We start from the raw sequence: 1,211 nt of genomic DNA, 5'->3' as shown, positions 1-1,211 counted from the left end.
CTTAACTGTACCCCACAAAACCATAATAAAAAATACTGATTAATGAAAAAAAAAATTTAATTCACTCCAGATCCCAATTCTTCTTAAAATTATGGTGCTCTGTTCATATGGAGCAATAAAATATTTAACTTTGGGTGCATATTTAAAACCCAAACCCTCAGTTTACCAGCCAACTACAGTTTCCAAGCAGCTAGCATTGTCATTTTTTCCTGCTGCTAGATGTTTGACAAGGAATAATTACATTTTAAGCTGCTAAACTTCTTGGTTAAAACTATTTCCACTTACCTAGAGTTTGGGGAGAATGAAAATGTTTACTACTTTTTTTTTTACCATCTGAAACATGCGTAGACCCTTCTGTTTATTTGTAAGTCAGAACTATTCAAAGACCCATCCTGTATGATAATAGAAAAATGATAATAAAAAAATTCATGCAATTAATTTCAAGAAAAAAAAAAAAGAATGTTACATAAATTGGATCATATATCACTTTTAGGGATTAGCTCTTCTCACCCAGCAAAATTCCCTAGAGATTCACCCAAGTTTCACCCAAGTTGTTTTGTGTATCAACAAGTTGGTTCCTTTTTATTGATGACTAATATTGCATGGTAGGGATGTATCACATCTTGCTTAACCATTTACCCATTGAAAGCCCAGGACTGTAACGTCTAGTTTTTATGGTAGTTGTACACTTGGTACTTTAAGAAACTGCCCAACTATTTTATACAGCAACTGTACCATTCACATTCTCACCAGCAAGTTATAAATAATCCAGTTTCTCTGCATTCTTGCCAGCATTTGGTATTGCTACTATCTTTTATTATAGTCATGGTAATAAGTGTGTAGTATCTCATTGTGGTTTTAATTTGCATTTCTCCAATGCCTAATGATGTTGAACACCTTACCATGTGCTTAACTTATTCCTTCAGTAAAATATAACTTTGTGTCTCTTGCTCATTTTCTAATTGGAGCGTTGGATATTTTTACTGCTGAGTTTTTAGAGTTCTTAATGTACTCAAATAACAGTATTTTGTCAGTTATGTAGTCTGCAAATATTTTCTCCTAGCCTGTAGCTTGTCTTTTTATTCTATTCACAAAGTCTTTAACAAAGCAAAATTTAAGCCGTGCTCGATGGCTCAGCCTGTAATCCCGCGCCTTTGGGAGGCTGAGGTGAGTGGATTGCCTGAGCCCGCGAGTTCGAGACCCGCCTGGGC

This window comes from Carlito syrichta, unplaced genomic scaffold, assembly GCF_000164805.1.
Source record: "Carlito syrichta isolate Samal-C Ts95f unplaced genomic scaffold, Tarsius_syrichta-2.0.1 Scaffold303587, whole genome shotgun sequence".
Lineage (NCBI taxonomy): Eukaryota > Metazoa > Chordata > Mammalia > Primates > Tarsiidae > Carlito > Carlito syrichta.
This window is presented reverse-complemented; position numbering follows the sequence as displayed.